Raw genomic sequence first — 18,881 nt, 5'->3', positions numbered from 1 at the left:
AGCCGAGGTTTCACTTTGCTGATGAGAGTCTAAATAAGATTTTACTTTGAAATGCCACTTATGGAAGCTCTTTGGGCCTCTCCTCTATCTTGGCACAAAATCATAATATTCGATAATAAATTAATACTGTTAGATGAGCAGCTAGGCTCAAGACTAGTGAGGATTTGAGGTTTCCAAATCTCTTTTGCTTTCAGAACCTCTGAAATATGTTTTCTTCTTGTGGCTGCTTTATGCTAAAAAACCTGTGGACTGGGACAGAGAAAAGAAACAGTAATGGAAAGATTGGATCCTGGATAAGCATAAAGTTATTCACTATTTAGAAGTCTTGAAGGTATAATCCAAAATATGGGTCATGGAAAATTTTAAGACATAGCAATGTTATGAGACATCTTTAAATAGTCCTGTTTTGTATAACAGGCCAGTTAAATAATGAAGGGTAGAAATAAAAAATAAGACTTATGCAATATGATAAGGGGATGAAATTTTGCTTCCAACTTTACCTTTGGAAACATGGATAGCTAATAAAATCCTGTAGAAATTACTTTCATGTCTTTACTCAATAAAATCTGACCAATGAGAAAATGTAACTTATAACCTACTAATGAAATAGTTACAAAATAAACACATACTTTCCTTTATTTCGGAGTAATTTCAGCCAAGAATGAAATAGCTAACAAAAGCCACAGAGTTATTATCATCCAATGCAGGCGAATCATTTATTAAAACCATAATCCCTCAAATAGATACAAACTGAAAATTGTGCAGAAATATTGTGCAGTATTTGTCTCAAGTAACTTTATGGCAGTCTCTACCTCTATAACACAATCCAAGTTTATTTCATTATTTTGAAAGAAAAGATTTCAATTTACTCATATTATGTCAGGATCAACACTTAGCAAGTTCAGTCATTTTTAAAATTTACCTATGGTTAAAAAATAACCGAAAACAAACAATCCAAAGGTGGGAGTGGGGGGAAGAAAGAAAAGCATACTTACATGATGGTTTGTAAAGGCAAAAAGTTAAAACATTTCTGCCCTTGAAAATAATTGAAAAACTGTAATGACGTTTCACTTCCCAGTTGAGGCTGAGACGAAGCAATGTGCTAGAATGTGTTTTAGAATCCCTAGGGATTGGACAAACCTTCAGTAGGACTCCTTGTTTGGCTCTCTCCTACCACAAAGAAAAGTGCTTTGTTTGCTCCAAAGAGAATTTACACAAAATCTCAGCAGAAACATCTGCTATTTTATAACAGATAAAACTCCTGAGGTATGTCTTTTACAGCTAGAAGTAAGATAATAGACATTTATTAAGACCTCACTTCCATTTTATTACCTGATAAAAACAGATGAATGAGACTCTCTACTTATAACCTATTACCTTGATTAAAAACAGATAAATGCAATTTTATGTGAAGACCTCAAAGCAATTTTAGCATTGCTTTCATATGAGTAGGAAAAAAATGTATATTTTTCCCCTCTGTTTCTAGGTCCACAGAGTCAGGGTGTCCAGTGCTCACTTTCTCAGAACTTGATGGTACACTTTTTTTGCCAGGTTATTCTCATTGATTCCAAATGGAGGCTGGGCCTTTTGGCATGGTTAAATGTCATGTTCCAGGTTGTATTTTTGCTAATTTCTTAACACATTAAAAAATTATTTTTTCTGCTTCTGAGTCTCACTTAGTAAAGCTTCTCTGATGGATTGAGCCAAAGAACTAGTGCTTGATTACTGAGTTTGAGTGTAATTAGTCTGATGTTTTTTCACATTTCCCCCAACTGAGTTTAATAAAATCCTTCTTTGCTCATGGGACACTTTAGGTAGAAAGTTCAGTTGTTTGAGACGGAGCCAGCCAGTACCCCCAGGCCACATGGACCCTCAGTAACTCATGAGAATGAGGTGCCCTGTTGGATTGTCTCCAACTTGACTCGCCATTTCCAATTCATTATGCCATTTCTTAAAATAGATGAAGACTCAAATGAGAGAAAAAAAATTATCTACTGAAAAACTTTACTGCTGATTCAACTTAACAACAGTTATTTTGTGGGTTGTGATGTCAATGTCTATTATAGTTCAATTTCGCTGTCTTTTCTTTTAAAATACAAGAAAAATTGTGCAAAGAGGCAGAGACCAGATATCCTGCAAATGTGCATGGGAAAGCTGAAGAGGCAGGAAGCGAAATTAAAGTTTGGTCCGTGTCCACCAGATATTGAGAGTAATGGGAAAATGTAGAGACACTTTATCGTCATTTGTTGGTTCTTCTAGTTTTTCAAGTTCTCAGCAGAACCAGGATGAAAGTCATTCTATAATAAACAAATGATTTCATGGTAATGGAGTTAAAACTTACAAAAAGAGAGTGAAGAAACTTTCCGGAAATATTTGTTTATGTTTCCCCAGCTGCTTAGTGTTCAGGTAAATCTAAATGCTGAGGATAAATCCTGAACTACTTCAAAATAATGTGATCATATTAGAAAATGTACTTCCTGGTTCCCATGTCAGTATTCAAAGTAATTCATTTTGAGAAAATACACCTATTGCTAAAATTGACCATGCTGTGTGGCCACACTGAAGATTTTGCTAAGCCAGTGGAAATATTTCTAAGATTGCTGTAATGCACATGCCCTCCATGAAGACAGTCTTTCCAATATACTGTTTTCCACAACTTTGGGGAGAATTCACTGGAGCATGGGTGCTCAGGTGTGAACACATGATTTGAAATCACATTAGGAGGCCAAATGAAGTTTTCAATTTTTTCAAACATAAAAAAATAAGGGGACTTGAATTTGTCAGAGAGGTCTGGGAAAGCTTTCCTAAGAAGACAATATTAAGCTGAGATCTAAAAGGCAAATATCTTTTCTTTAGTAACATGATTTGACCAAGGCCTAAAAGCAAGGAAGAAAACAGACTGTAAGATGCAGCTGAATGGCTCCCAATTAATTAAATCTTGAGTGCCTTTGTGTAAAACATAGCCTAAGCTCTGGAGATATAATAGTGAGTCAAGACACACTCAGAAACGGTCCTCATGTTGGTTCCTCTCTACGGAGGGAGACAAACAATAGTCAAATTGCAGAAATAAATACAACATCATCACTCTGTTAAATAGACCAAGATGCTAGGGGTACATACACAAAGGAAATGTGAACTAATTGTGGCTCCCAAGGAAGGCTTTGCTATGGAAGTTACAAATGAGCAAAGATCTAAATAAGAGTTAAATAGCTGAAGAGAGGAGAGCACAGTGTTTTAGGCAGAGGGAACAGCATGAACAAAAGTTTGACTGTTTCATCCTTACTACAGGGACTTCTGTTTTCCTCCCAAATAATGCTTTACAACATGTGAAAGTCTGAACTTTTTCTGTTCAAGTTCTAAATAAATTCAGAGTGGCTGAAGAATAAATTAATCAGGGTCTTGAACTGGGCTATGGGGGGGCAGGGGTTTTTGATGTATACTGAGGCAGTGGACTAAGAAAGGAGTAGAGGAAATATGGAATGAGCTCAGTACCATACTTAGATCTGAGAAAAAGAGGCTCTGGGCTTCAGAGGGCTCTCAAATCACGAATATATACAACATATAAACAATAAATTATTTAAAAAACCATAAGCTCTTCTTTCACTAAACATTCCTGCTTGTGGACTAACACCCATCAGGCTACAGGCAAATGCTTTCCCACATCTTTTAACTACCTCCTAAGAATAAAAAACAATTACATCTGAATGCTGTGACATATTGTGGGTTATGCTACCTCCAATATGAGAAAAGGAGAATGCTTCGGAGTCCAGGGAGGATTTGAAGGCGGAAACACTTAAATAAGAGAAAGACAAACTAATTAACTTGTCAAATTCTTCTTCTCACAGCATGAATACATTATATATCTGCATAATGAAGTTTTATTTCCCACTAGTGCTGAGCATCCATTTTCTTGCTTCCCTCCATATAAAGCAATTTATGGTTCTGGACTTACTCCAGATATCCTCAGTATTTGCAATTATTGTAAATGATGGCTGAAGAGTATTTTGCAATATTAAACAATTAATATTGCTCTCTTATATTTGTGTGTATCTATGCCTAGATGTAATATACTTAAAGTGTGATACCAACTCTTAAACATCGGCAACTAGATGGATATTGAATGCTAGAAATGCAAGTAGTTTTATTAAATGTTTAATGAGAGTATTTTAATTTTCAAAAATTAAAATAAAAATTCAGCATTTAATCTTGCTTTATAATTTGATATTCATTATAGTTTATATTGTATCTTTTAATTTTAATAATTTTGTATATTTTAGAAGAAAAAGAACTATTAACACATGAAAAGTTTTCATATTTCTGCATTTTAATTTACATTTCTGATTAAAATATATTTAAATTTTTATACCCTTTATACAACTACATTTTACTTTCTAATCTTTTAGACCCATGAGAATGAGGGCTAGTGAAAAATAGAGAATTTTGATAGAAATGGGGAATTCAAAAGTACAGATTAGAAAAGAAAAAAGCTATAAAGAAAAAAGAAATACAGAATTTTCAGAGTGAAGGTCTACTTAAGTTAAAAATAAAAATATGGGAACACTGAAAGTGAGCAGGCTTCTATTGAGCATGGCCCTAATAGAGTTTGTTAGCAAGAGATAACAAGTTCTTTTTTAATGGAGATGTAACCACTGATCAAAACAATGCAAATTAACAATAACCTTATTCTCATCAACCCACAACTTAAGTAGGTCAGATAAAAACCTCTCTCAACTTTACATTCTTTATTAAATGAAGATTTAATTATTAATTAAAACAACAAAAATGAAAAAGAAGATCAGTTTTACATCAATTTCATAACCCAGAAACAACAAAAGCAACTCTGACCTGCCAATTAGAAGTTGGAGAAATGAATGGTCTTGAAATTAGCAAATAGGGGAAGAATACTCTAAAGCATCTGACTGGATGATGATCTTAGAAATGGCAATGCCATATCCTTCCGACAATGTTCTTAGTAAAACACATTCAGGTTCAAATTAATGATTAGAATTTTCCATTGCATGAACATGGCAGAATTTTTAATATTTTATTCCAAAATTCTTTCAAATAGGAGATTGTAGAAACTGGCTTTTTTGTTCTTAGAAACTGCTTTGTTATGATTGGCTTCAGCCAATGAATGTATTTGTGATAAGAAACACTTAAATTCCCAATTAAAATGCCATGAAATGTCATTTGCACACAGAAAGGCTCAGATGTAATTACTAGAACTGAAAAAAAAAAAGTGCCAATTAACAGCAAACAACCAATAATATTCCAGGAATAAAAACGTATGTCAAGCTAGTACATGGGCATAATGTTCAGTTACAGAATAATGTATATTCAATATTCATCTAAGCTTAATGATACCTTTCATGGCACAACAGCACAATATTGATAGAACTTAATGGCAGGTATCTAGGATTGGTAGAATTATCTTGAAATTTGAAGAAAGAATGACCAATAATTTAAGATTGGTAAAAAATGATGACTCTGATACGGAGAAGTAAAAAACAAATGAACAAAGAAAAAAAAGCTGAAGCGGACCTGTAAATAAAGAGAACAAAGTAAGGGGAGAAAAGTTGGGGAATGAGGAAAATAGATGAAGGGGAGTGGGAGATACAGGCTTCCATTTATCGAATGAATAAATTATGGGAATAAAGGGCACAGCATGTGGAATGCAGTCAATGATATTGTAATAGTGTTGTATGGTGGTAGATGGCAGCTACAGTTGTGGTGAGCATAGCATAAGGTACAGAGAAGTTGAATTGGTATGTTGCACACCTGAAACTAATGTAATATTGTGTGTCAGCTCTACTCAAAAAAAAAAAGAAAAGAAAAGAAAAAAAAAGAATCTTATCAGAAACTAATAAAAACATTACATTAAAAAAATAAAAGATTGTTGAGGGCAAAACTGTGATAGTGATGCTAACATGGTTGATAACAACAAAGGTGATTTTGCTGAAAAATTCAGAACAATTCTTTATGCAATTATTAGTGCATAGTTTGAACTTATTACTTAGAGAGATTGCCTCAACGTTGCTGATGTTGTTGACATTTTTTTGAACATTAAACATTAGATACAGTATTTTCAGGATCAGTAGAAAGGTGGAACATCTTGAGATAAACATTGAATTTGACCCTAATACATGCGGATTAGCAATGTTTACTTGCTATTAATATTAGCAAAAGCTTGGAAAAAGCAGATCTAAGTTTGGCTACTTCACTTTTAAAAAGATTTAAAAAAACTTAAAATTTAAAGAAAATAGTTTTTAATAAATAGAAACTGCAAGTGCAATATGCAGCAAAAGTGACAATCTGAAAAAAAATAAAATTAAAATGAAGAAATAAAAATGGTCAAATAACTACAAAGGAGAAGTTCACATACTCCCACGAAAAATCCCCAAACTTATTTCTGTAAAGGCTATTTTCTGGCTATTAGAGACCAAAAAACAATTTGACCAAATTGAGCAACATGCTGCTGTTTTCAAATTTTTTTTTAATATTCCAGAATTAAAAATGTAAAAACAGAAGAATTAGGAAAAACTGTATGAATCTAGGTATTTTTTAAGAGATCCTGAAAAATCATGATGTGATAGCAATGTATACGATGAAATTCAAATTCTTGGTAATATTGTTTTGCAATAACAATGTATCATATGCAAATCCATTATAATGTTTGAGCATATGTGAAATAAATGTTCACTTCTGAACTGTCGTTTTAAAAATGTTATTGATGATTCCATTTGTCACTATCTTGGCAGAGCTAAGTTTTTCCAAATGGAATTAGTAGAAACTATGTAATAATTTTGACCCAAGAAAGGTTGTCCAGTTTGGCATTTCCTGTCAGTAGAACTCAAATTATGTGAAAATCTTGATTTAACATCATTAGTAATCTTGGTGAACCAAAGGCAAGAAAAACATATTTCACAGAAAAAATATATAGTATTTTATGAATTATGGATATCTTGATTGCTCATCCAAATATTATTCAGACAGGTGCAGTAATAGTTCAATAGTCTTTGTTATTTTGCTTTTAATTTTATAAAACCCATAGCTTTGCACATATTTAAAAAAATTTGTTGTTATGAAGTTGTCAAGATAGGAAGATAAGACATATTTTAGCTAAAATTTTGTTAGCCTGATTTATAACTTTTAAGTATGGGCCTTCATTTGTATTCTTGCCTGATCCTACAAATTTTATAGGTATAACTGGATGAACTGCTTTTCTCACATGTATAAGATTTTCTAGATAGAAGGCAATGTACCTGTTTGTTGGGTAGTAGCCTGGAGGTCCATGTTTGGTCAGCCTTCCTTGGTTAATCATTGGTAGGATGGGATTGTGAACAGCTTAGAGGCAGGCCATAAGGATAGACAGTAAGCTAATTGCTATCCCATGAAAGATTTAGAGCAGGATGGAAAGAGCTTAAGAATCCCAGATGCCTGGGGATGAGGGTAAGGGGAAGGAGGTTACTTTAAGTAGTACTCTTTACCAGTTCTTCTCCTCTTCTTCCTCCACCCCAGTTCTGGGATTTGCCACATGAAAGACAAGTACCCAAGGTCTAGATGATATCACCTGAGCTTATTTCTAACACTTACAAAAACCTCTTGTGCACTTAATCTAGCCTGTCTGAGTTTCCTCATTTAATAATTTTGAGTTAGAGTATTAACTTATTATACCATATTGCTTTGGTGGATAGGAGGTAAAAATAATTATAAAATACATGGCAAAAATAAAGCCAAAATGAGTGTGCCATGATAATATTTGCCATCCATATAATACATTGAAAACTTATTTATCATGTTTTTATGGCCTATTTGCTATATTTTTCCTTGGTTGTTAATTACCTGCTTGGCAATATTTTATATGAATGATCAAAAATTATCAGAGATGTAAATGAACTTTTTTCAGACCTAATTACAATTATAGCCTTCTTTTCCCAGAGCATGACCAAAAAGAAAACAAAAACAAAAACAAAAGAAAGGAAAAAGAAAAAGGAAGGGAAGGGAAGGAAGGGAAAAGAAAAAAAAAATCTACCTTGGTCAGAGGAAAATTCAGTTCTTTGTATTTCCAGAGTCTGGCGTAGCACTGAGCTGGTTTTACAAAATAAGTTCTCCTAACCACATGGTAAATTACTTGATTTTTCAGTCATACTGGTTCAAACATCAAGTTCATGTAGATACTTTCCTTTACTTTTTAGTTGAAGTGACCTTGCCTTGATAGTTTTGTTCTACTTTCACTACCAGGCCTTGATAAAACAAAGTAAAAAAATTAAAAATGTTTGGAAATGTAACAAAATTCATTTTATTTATTTAATTTTTTAAATTGAAACAAAAATCTTGTTGTTTTTTCTTCCCTCAAATGACTATGGTATATGCCAATGTAGATCACAACAGAGGCAAATATCTACTATGTTTTGTTATTCCTGTCCATATAATAGAAACCTGTGCTGGTTATATACTGATGCATAACAGATTACTACAACAGTTAGTTGGTTAAAACAACAAACATGTATTATCTCACAGTTTCTGTGAGTCAGGAATTTGGGAGCAGATTAGCTGGGGGGCTCTGACACAGGGTGTCTCATGAAATTGCAATCAAGTAATCAGCTAGAACTGCAGTCATCTGAAGGATGGAACCAAAGGAACTGCTCCTACAATGGCCATTCCCATGATTGTTGGCAGTTATCACTATAGGGGTCTCACCATAGGGCTGTTCAAATATCCTCACCACATGGTAGCTAGATTCTCCCAGAGTGAGTGGCTTAGTTTTTGAAGTCACACATCATTATGTCCGCTCTATTTTCTTGGTCACACAGACCAATCCTGATACAATGTGGAAGGAAGAATATCAGAGCACGAATACCAAGAGGCAGGGTCACTGGGGACCAGCTTGGAGACTGGATACCACAAACAGGGTTGTGTTCAGAGCACTCATCAACTAGGGTTGAAGTCAAAATGCATCCTGGAAAAGTTTTGTCATTTTAGTCCTGCTTGAATATTACTTAATTTTTGAGATATGTATTGGCTACCATTTGAGGCATTGGTAACAACAACAACAAAAAAAGTTGGATGTGGCAGCCAGAAATGTCTGTTCATTCTAGCTCTTGACTCTACGTTTGGAAGAGGTTTGATGTAAATCTGTCTCAGTTTGTTTTTCTTTGAAATGGAGGAATTAACACACATCTGTCTATGCTTAGTAGATTATGTACAAGACAAAAGCCTTAGTTCTAAGTATAGCATTAGGCATATAAGAGCTAAACAAGTGCTAGTTTCCTTTCTCGTTTTCTTCAAGATACTCTAAAGCAGAATTTCCCAAGCATTGTGCTATGAAATATCACTTTTCACCTTGCCATCCTTCCAAAGTCCCAGGGTTTGTTGCCTCTGGTTGACAGTGGCCTCCTCTAGTGTGCCGAATGTGTATTAATATTTTATATGTTTATCATTGTGAAAAACTTGGGGAAGCACTTCTCTAAAAGAGGATTTCTTTCAAATAGCTATTAGAAAGGACATCTAATAAGGGACTGAGGATCTAATTATAATGATTGATCCCTAAGAGAACTGTTTCAACATAGGCATGAGAATGTATTTAGCAACATCTTAGAACAGTCTTCCTAAACTTTCCTGATCCTAAAAGCAGAGATTCAGACCTAGATGTGAATGTCCAGGGGATGGGGCTGGGAATCTGGTTTTAACAAGGACTCTTAAAATTCTTGAGATTACACAAGTCTAGGAAATGCTACATCTGGTGAATTCACCTCTGGAAAGTGTAAGGGAGTTGGGCGCCTAGAGGAAAGGGAAAGAAATTATGAGATTTTCTCATATAGGAATTCTGGCATTGTCACTGATTTAGCATTTTCAGATTTGTGCGTGTGTGTGTGTGTGTGTGTGCGCGTGTGTGTAAGGTGTGGAGTGGGGCAGCTAACCATCTGTGGATGCTCTATTTGCAATTCATTCAGTGTAACTAATATGTCGGATGTGCCCACTATGTGTAAGAAACTTAACATGTAGTGGCCTCCCCATCCCTGCTCAGCTTCTTTGGTGTGATAAAGCAAGGCAAAACATGTGTCTGTTCCCACTCTGCTTTTGATATTTTTACCCTAGCTATAACTCAAATGCCTGCCATGGCTGGGCATGAAATGCAATGAGTAAAACTAACTGGTTTATAATGATAGAAAAAGATCTCCAAGTGTAATTTTTGTGAAAAAAGCATGATAAAAGGCAATGTGTATAATTCTACTTTTGTGTAAAAAAGGTAATAATAAGACTATCTGTGCATATTTTCTTGTAATCTGCCTCAAGAGACTCTAGAAGCATACACAAAAACTGATAAAAGAGATTACCTTGAGAGAAGTTGGGGTTATATGGTTAGATAAGATACAGAGGTGGGACTGAGACTTTTCACTATATACCATTTTTAAGAGATTTTATTTATTTATTTGAGAGAGAGAGAGAGAGCGTGCGCGCACATGATTGGGGGAGGGGCAGAAGCAGATTCCCTGTTGAGCAAGGAGCCCAACATGGGCCTTGATCCCAGAATCCTGAGATCATGACCTGAGCAGAAGGCAGACACTTAGCTGAATGAGCCACCCAGGCACCCCACACTATATACCATTTTTATTTTTATTGTTTTTTTAAAGATTTTATTTATTTATTTGAGAGAGAGTGAGAGAGAGAGCACAAGCAAGGGGAGTGGCAGAGGGCAATGGAGAAGCTGTCTCCCTATAGAACAGGGAGCCTGATGTGGGGCTCGATCCCAGGACCCCGAGATCATGACCTGAGCCGGAGGCAGATGCTTAATAGACTGAGCCACCCAGCTGCCCCTATATGCTATTTTTTTTTAAAGATTTTATTTATTTATTTGACAGAGAGACAGCCAGCGAGAGAGGGGAAACAAGCAGGAGGAGTGGGAGAGGAAGAAGCAGGCTCCAAGCAGAGGAGCCTGATGCAGGGCTCGATCCCAGAGCTCCAGGAGCACACCCTGAGCTGAAGGCAGACGCTTAATGACTGAGCCACCCAGGCGCCCCCCTATATGCTATTTTAAAAAAAGATTTTGAACCAAACGAATTTAGTACCTTTTTTAAGGAAAGAAAAGAAATATAACAATATGCAGGCTACACCTCTACAAGACTGTGGACTAAATTTGGCCCATGAATTGCCATTTGAAGCCTCCGTATTAAACAAATCCCTAAACTTAAATCATTGAAGTCTGAATCATTGATTCATTCATTCAGCAAACATTTATTGAATGCCTCCTAAGGTCCAGTCTTCATGTTCAGGAGCCAGACCCTATTTCTAACCTCAAGGAGCCTTCTATCGCTAGACTCTAGTGGCCCCTCTTGGTGAATATTTAAAAAGGAACATCTTTGTATTGTTTTGGTAACTTAAACTAATTAGTAAGTGTTTCCAAGTTGAATCTCCAGTGAGTAGGTAAGACTTGCTTTAAGACTAGCAAGTACATGTTCATATACTCACAATTAATGTTTAAGACCATAAAAATATTTTGATCTTAACTATTTTGAAATAAATTCTCTTAGCTTTGTTTATTCTATTAATTTATTAGGCAAATATCTCAAGATAAACTTAAACTCAAGCCAAGTAAATTATTTCAAATTCTAGAAAAAATGAACATGTATTAATGAAACTATTTGCAAATAAAATTTCTGAGAGCAAACTCTTTCAGTGAGAGACAGGAAATAGGAATAAGGAAAGAAAGGGGAACCAGGAATAAAATAGAAGTACAATCTATCTTCCTTTGTAGAAAAAAAAAAGATGTGACATAGCCTCCTTGAATCTGTTAATCTAATCTTGATGCTAATAATCTTATCTTTCCTGGAGGTGTGTTTTGGCTTTTTTCCCCACCTAACCCTCCCCACCCCCATAAACTCTTGGAAATGTGCAGTTCATGTAGAAAAGCAACATGTTTGCCCTCTGGTAGAATGGAGTCTTACATTCCCCAGGCTCTTGTAAAGAGGCCAACAAAAGTTTAGATTGGCTTAAATGTAGAAATCTATTTCCCATCATGACAGTGGAAGACATTTCAGGTTTCTGGATTCTTAAATATTCTGCTGCCTGCAAATCCTATTCAGAAGTTTACTTTGCTGTGACTAATTGTTAGGCAGACAGCAGAGTTACTCAAGACTAATATTACTAGCTTTGAACTGACATTAATGTCCTTAGAAAGCCTAACTATCTGTATGGAGCAATGTTTCTGAACACAACGTTACCCTGAGATCTCCAGAGGTTAAGTGACTTTATTTGAGAAGAAAAAGATTCATTAACATTTTGTCATGTAAATAATTTGATTTGAATAAATTATTTCTTCTGGGTGATAAAACAAGGGAGTCATCACAATATGTTTAATAAAATTTATTCTAGTTTGATAGTTAATACCATACCAGATTTTTGCATCTGTTTTAGTTGTCTTTTGCTATATCACAGAGCACCACAAAATTTAGAAGCTTTAAAAGAGCAACTCATTGTAATCACTCATGGTTCTGTAAATTGATTGGGCTCAAGTAACCTTGGGGCTCTTGCTTGGTGCCTCTCATCTGGTTGCAGTGAGATGGTGGCTGAGGCTAGAATAATCTGAAGGCTTGACTGGGCTGGACATATAAGATGGCTTCTGGACATATAAGAATGGCTGGAAGAGCTAGAAGCTGGTATCTGTCTTTCTCTTTTAACATGGTTAGTTTGAAATTCCTCACAGCATTATAGTCTTAGGATTAGAGTTCTTACATGGGGGCTATTTCCCCCAGAGTAAGGGTTCAAGAGACCCTGGCAGGAGCTGCAAGGCTTTTTGTGACCTAGCTTCAGAAGTCAGACAGCATCACTTTTGTTTCATTTTAATGGTCCAAAAGCTAGTCATCCATAGGGGCCAATTGATAGAGCCTCCAATGGCCAAAGCAGGAACAATTTGAGCAATAAAAAAATAAGATTGCATTGGATTATAACCCTTATATAAGATAGGGGTCCATTGAGCCTATACAGATATAAATAAATGATTGAATAAATAATTTTCAAGAAAAAGACAAAGGGAGAAGACAAGGGAGAAGAGACAATTCTCCCCTGAAGAATTCCAAATAATTTGTGCAGATACTCCAGTCTCAAGGAGGGGAAGCATGAATCCTTACTTGTTAACTATAGACTTCTCATAATGACTTCCTTCCAAAAGTATAGAATGGAAGGGGGAAAAAGAGTATCTCAGCCCTATGATCAAGGTCAGTATTGACAGTGATAAATCCATTGACAGTATATATCCTTGATATGATGTGATGAGAATGGCACTTTACTTCTGTGATCTTCCTTCCAAAACTCCAGTCTATTTGTGAGAAAAATATCAGACAAGTTCCAATAGAAGGACATCCTATAAAATACTTGATCAGCACTCCTTAAAACTATCAAAGTCATCAAAAACAAGGGAAGTCTAAGAAAGTATCAGAGCCAAAAGGAGCCTAAAGAGACAATGACAAGTAAATGTGATGTGGTATCCTGGTGAAGATCCTGGAGCAGAAAAAGACATTAGGCAGAAATGAAGGAAATCTGAATAAATTACTACAGACTTTAGCTAATAAAAATGCATTAATATGTATTCACTAATTATAACAAATATACCATGCAAATATAAGATGTTAATAATAGGAGAAATTGAGTGAGGGGTATATGAGACATGTCCATAGTATGGCCTTATTTTTTTCTATAAATCTGAAACTATCCTTAAAAATAAGGTCTATTAAAAAAAAAAATAAAAAACTCGTCATAAGGCCCAGATTTGAAGGGAGGGAACTACAAGAGGTATAAATATTAGGAAGTGTGATTCATTGTGGGGTCATTTACAATAGCATCAATTCCACTGATTTTTTTCTGAGAACTCACCTCTCTACCCCCTAGTCCCAGTTCATACAGCTGGAGCCTCACCTGTTGTTTTCAGAGATAGAACCAGTGACTCTGGCCTGAAGTAACCAAGATTCACCAGAATCAGGGAAATTTATCTTCTTTGCCACGTGGTAGTTTCAGGAGCGTGCAGTGACTTAACCCAGAGCAATCAGAGCAACTCTAGGACTGTTAGCAAACTAACCTCTGGCCCTGAACTTGAGTATATGTGAGGTGGGAGCTGCTCCTTCTTGTCTTGCTGTCAGGAGGGGAGAACTTGAAGGTACCAGATACCATCTAGAGTCTGAGCAAGAGACCAACAGAATAGAGGTAGCTGGTAGGCGATAGAGACTCAAAGATGGGAAAAAACAAGCTGTGGGACATTATGGAGCCCAGAATCCATCCCTGCTAAGAGGAGCTCTGCCTCTGGAAGATCTCAGTTACTCAAGACATTAGTCTCTTTTTGGCTTAAGTCAGTTTGGTTTGGGATTTTTTTTTAAAAATTCATTTCAATGGATGAGGTTCCCAAATGATACAATGAAATAATGAATTGTCCTCCAATTTATTTCTATGTTAAATATGATCAAAATATTACTTGATTTTAAGATTGCTGATTTTTTGAGGCTGCTTTGTTTATTCCTAAATAATTTATGATTTATTTGAAGAGTAAAGTAGTTAATATTTTTAACCAAGAATAAATTCTTAAATATTCTTTAAACATTTAGAATGATTGCATAGCACACACAGAAAGTGACCCAAAATGTTAAATGTTACTTATTTATTGTTATTTTTGCTTACATTAAAGGGCTAAATCTTTGTTATGAAACCTTTTATCTGGTCTTAAATGTACATATAGTTATCATAGTAAAATTAGAGTGGTCATATGGCAAAGTGGCTAAGAATGTGTTTTATAATCTGTTAGGTCTGGGTTCAAATTGCAGCCCGCTCCTCACATGCTGTGTAATCTGCAAGTTACTTAACCTCTCTGAGCTTCATTTTATCCTCCTAAAAATTAGACTAAAGGTAGCTTGTAGGAGTAAGATTAAATAATGCTTGCAAAGGCCCAGATTCAATGCCTAACACAAAACAGATGTTCCATCAAGTGTGATTATGTTATTTTTATGCTGTGTGGTTATTTTATTAGCCCATAAAAGACTGGCCAAATAAATCAAGAATCCATGTAAAGGACAATGTAGTTTGTATCAATGTATGTATTACTTATCAAAAAATTAAAATTAAGAAAACAAAATTGCTCTAAAAGTTATGAAATATGTTTATTATAGAAGATATTACTTGTATATTTGAAAATTTTGGGCTACCATACTTTTTTCTAAGGTCCAAGATTAAAACACTAACTCAAAATATATTGTGATATCCTTTAGTTTGCAGATCATATTTGTTCAAAATCAACTATGTTCTTCTAAAATTACAAACCAACAAATTGCCCAATGCTGAGCAGTAAGTTAAAAGATATACTTACTTGTTAGAAGATCAGTGTCATAAAATTAACCTCAAAGTCAATGAAGGGCGTCAAATAGATATTATTTAAAACAGAGTAAAGGAACTGAGAAATAGTGTTATATGAATCCATTTAAATATAGTATATTTTAAAGAATAACCCATATAATGTTTTAATTATTATAATGGGATCCTTTTGGTTGCAAGAGAGAAAAATCCAACTAAAATAATTTTCTCATATAACAGGTCGGGAGGTAGGGTGGCTGGTGGCTTCATGCTATTGTTTTTCATCTTTCTTCCAGCTCCCTCCCTGGTCACAATATGGCTGCAGCAGTTCTAGCTGTCATGATCTCACACCAATGTCCAGAGGTAAGAAAAGAGGACCTCTTCCTTGTGTTTCTGTAGAAAAGCTAAAAAACCTTTTCAGAAGGAACCTCCCCATTGTTCCATCCTACTCAGACTTCTCTTCAAGTTTTGTTGGCCATAATAGGGTCATAATGGAAGTGAAAGTACCATGATTGGCTGGATGACATAAATGTCACTTCTGGGGGGTGGGGCTAGAGCACTTGGCCAATTGGATGAACACAGGTAATTGTCAGGATGGAAAAAGAGGGGAATGGGTGTTGAGAAGACAAAGACCCTGCTACACTGACAAGTACCATTCCAAAAAAAATGGGAAAAAAGAATTCAACTGATGAAAGCATGTTATTAAATACTATGCAGTGGCTAGAGGGAATATGTGTACAACAACATGTATAGATCATAAAAGGATAGTATTCAGTGAAAACAGTGGGAAAGAGAACAAAATCTATCATACAATATTTATGGTACTTCAAAATATATGAACACTGGAACTTTCACATATTGCTGTCAGGGGCATAAACTGGTACAGCCACTTGGAAAAACTGTCAGGCAGGATCTACTAATGGTAAACAAATCGTGCCCTACTTCAAAGTAAATTAGTTTTCTAGCTGTATACATGTGTGTGTTTATGTGTACCAGATATGTCTGGGAATATTCAGAGCAGCACCATTCATAGCAGTCTCAAACTGGAAACCAGCCACCCAAATGTCCATCAGCCAGAGAGAATGGATAAATCTATGGTGGTGTAGTTCCACACTGGAATTCTGTAATGGAATACAGCATTCACTGGAATACTATGCAGTGATGAGAGCGAATGAACTACTGTTACACACCACAACTAGTGAAATGAGCCAGTTACTCAAGAGTTTTAACTGTATGATTCCACTTATATAAATTTCAAAAATAGGTAAAATTAATCTATAACAATAGGAGTCAAGATAGTGATTACCTGTTCGGGAAGGGTCATAGCTATTGGGACAGGACTCCTGGTGGGCTGGTAATATTTTATTTTTTAGCATGTGTTGGTCTCATGGATTTATTTGTGAAAATTCACTGAGGTGTGCAGGTATGATGGGCATTTTTCTACATGTATGCTATACTTAACATTTTTTCCTTAAAAAATCATGCACATATAAAATAGCACTCATTTGGGGTGCCTGGGTGGCACAGTTGGTTGAGTGTCTGACTCATGGTCTTGGCTCAGGTCATGATCTCAGGGTCGTGGGATTGAGCCCCATGTCAGGCTCTGCACTTAGTACCAAATCCGCTCAAGATTCTTTCTCTCTCTGCACATCCTCCCACCAAGCGTGCATGCTCTCTCTCCCTCTCAAATAAACAAATAAGTCTTAAAAAAAAAGAAAGAAAGATCTCAAAACAGCATTCGTTTAATTAATAGTAACTATTGCTAGGCACTGTCTGGGCACTGAGAATACAAAGAGAACTCAGTCCCTGCATCCTTGGAGCTTAATCCTAATAATAAAAATAAATGTAATAATGATAACCGCAGATAATACTTAAATAGTATAGATTATTTGTTGGATAAAATTGTGGCAGTTTGAGGTAGATACTGTCATCATCCCCATTTTAGAGCTGAGGAAATTGAGGCACAAAGCTACCTGCTGAAGATCACAGAGTGAGTCATAGAGTGAAAATGCAAGCCTAATAATTCGAATTCTGGAGTCTGGCTTCTAGTCATGATGGCATATTGCCTCTCATTCTAGTGAGGGGAGACAGACAAAAAACAAGGTAGGTATGCGAAGAATTGAAGCTGGCAAATACTACAATTGAGAAAAACCACGGTATAGTGCAGGAAGTGACAAGGGGGATTGCTGTTCTAAATAGGATGCCTACGGAAGGTTTTTAAAAATAAAGTGATATTTTAAAACAGACATAAAGAAAGTGAGTGAGCCATTGGATAGCTGAGTGGTAAGTGTTTCAGGCAAAAGAAACAGCAAGGCCCTGAGGAGTGCGTAATAAGTTCTAGAAATAACTAGGAGGCCATGATGGCTAAAATAAAATGATATGGACAGAAGTGGGAGGGGATGATCTAATGGGCACCAGATCATGCATAGCCTTATACGCCAGGACTCGTTCTTTATATACCTATCCAATCACAGATACAGTATGCTTATTAGAGTGAATACTAACCATAGGGAATGGGTGAGGGGATCTTGAATAAAAGAAATAAATGCAAAATTAGTACCAACCTATTAGGCTTGTATTATTATTTTTTATTATGTTATGTTAGTCACCATACAGTATATCCTTAGTTTTGATGTAATGTTCCATGATTCATTATTTGCATATAACACCCAGTGCACCATGCAATATGTGCCCTCCTTAATACTCATCATCAGCCTATCCCAGTCCCCCACCCCATCCCCTCTGCAGCCCTCAGTTTGTTTCCCAGAGTCCACAGTCTCTCATGCTTCATTCCCCCTTCTGTTTACCCTCCCTTCATTCTTCCCTTCCTTCTACCGATCTTCCTGCTATTTCTTATGTTCCATAAATGAGTGAAACCATATGATAATTGTCTTTCTCTGCTTGACTTATCTCACTTAGCATAATCTCCTCCAGTCCCAAATTGTGGAAGGAGCTGAGATGCCCTTCAACAGATGACTGGATTAAGAAGATGTGGTCCATATATACAATGGAATATTACTCAGCCATCAGAAAGAACGATTACACAACATTTGCAGCAACATGGACGGGACTGGAGGAGATTATGCTAAGTGAAAGAAGTCAAGCATTTTCATATGCCTCAAATTGTGAAATGTTCATGATGAACATGAATTGCAAATTGCACCTTTACAATAAATTTGTTACTTTGAGAAGAAAAAAAAAAGCAGTCAAGCAGAGAAAGACAATTATCAATTGAGTTTTAAAATATTTTCTAACAAGATGTTGCACAACTTTTTGAAGATTTATTTCTAAATAATAATTTTGATATATTAAAAATGGTAATTAACAATATTTTTTAGTATGATATATAACACTCTAAAAGTGCTTAAAGGAATGATACTGTATGTATTCATCAGTGTGCTGCCTTTTCACTCAATATTATATTTTAAAGATTCAACCATTAGTTCATTCGTTTTCATTGCCATGTGATAGGTCATCGTATGTATGTACCAGAACTTATCCATTCTTTTGTTGATAGACATAGGGCTTTCCCCAGTGTTGGGCTGTTGCAG

At 35.6% G+C, this 18,881-nt stretch overlaps 1 long non-coding RNA gene across 1 annotated transcript in view; it reads left to right on the top strand.

Annotated features, from left to right (window-relative positions):
* The window catches only part of LOC103672201, a 45,860-nt gene extending 28,932 nt beyond the window's left edge, over positions 1-16,928 (top strand). The window contains exon 5 of the long non-coding RNA XR_571114.2: positions 15,627-16,928. This is a non-coding gene — a long non-coding RNA (uncharacterized LOC103672201). The remainder of the gene's footprint in view (positions 1-15,626) is intronic.
* The last annotated feature ends 1,953 nt before the right edge of the window (positions 16,929-18,881 follow it).

Source organism: Ursus maritimus, unplaced genomic scaffold, assembly GCF_017311325.1.
Source record: "Ursus maritimus isolate PB19 unplaced genomic scaffold, ASM1731132v1 scaffold_5, whole genome shotgun sequence".
In the NCBI taxonomy this organism is placed as follows: domain Eukaryota; kingdom Metazoa; phylum Chordata; class Mammalia; order Carnivora; family Ursidae; genus Ursus; species Ursus maritimus.
The sequence above is the reverse complement of the archived record's forward strand: the minus strand, read 5'-3'. Positions and strand labels throughout refer to the sequence as shown.